Genomic DNA, 956 nt, shown 5'->3' on the forward strand with positions numbered 1-956 from the left:
CGTACAGTCGCTGATTCAGAAGCGCCAGATTGTCACAGCAAAGTCGGAATTTACCTTTTTTTTTTTTTTTTAGAAATAGCCTTTGTGCACAGCCAGCTTTGTACTCTTCTAGGTTCAAAAAACTGTCGTCCATAAAATGCGTTGCACAAATTCGAACATCTGGGTTGTGCTGTTCTGTTGTAAATAAATCTTAACCAATGATTCCTAATTGCATCTACTTCCGGAAGGCCAAATAAAGTGCTTTTGCTTTCGCCTAGAAACACACAGCGTCTTTATGCTACGGCATTATGCTAATATTTCCACATAGTGAGGTAGACATGTGGGGGCGTGTTAGAACAAGGCGTTTTAGGGGGTTGTGGCTGACTCTTTAACTTTTATAAAGAATATCTCTTTGGATTTGAGACTTTAGTCTTTGCAACTTTACAGATCTTCTTTATGCACCAAGAGCTTGTAACACTCCAAAGAGAAAGGAAAAATTGAAATCGCATCATATGACCCCTTTAAAAAGCAAGTAGTGATGATGCTTTTCGAAACTCGTTACCCTGGTTTTACTATAGTAACCATGTTTTGTTTTCTTTCACTTTAAGAGGACACACAGGATGAATACAAGGAAGCAGGTTTCACTGCTTCAGGATGAACATAAGTTCAGATAGTTTCCATGTACTCGTCTAGATCAACTGAATAAAGAAAAGAGAGATTTAGAGCCAGATTTTTATGCATGAGAAATTTAGCTAGCAATAAACACAAACTACTTAAGTTATATTTTCCTATATTCTCTTTCGATTACTCAAACAATCCAAAGAAAACTTGTTTAAAACAGAAAGAAAAGTCACTTACAAAATGAGATTTAATAAACATTAATAAATCTGACCAGAATGTCTGTGTGTACAAAACAAGTGAATGAATCTTCCTCAGAAGAGACAAAATCAGCAGCTCACTTCAGTGTCTGACTTATA

The sequence above is a fragment of the Sinocyclocheilus grahami genome, unplaced genomic scaffold (genome assembly GCF_001515645.1).
Source record: "Sinocyclocheilus grahami isolate Dianchi unplaced genomic scaffold, SAMN03320097.WGS_v1.1 scaffold587.1, whole genome shotgun sequence".
NCBI lineage: Eukaryota > Metazoa > Chordata > Actinopteri > Cypriniformes > Cyprinidae > Sinocyclocheilus > Sinocyclocheilus grahami.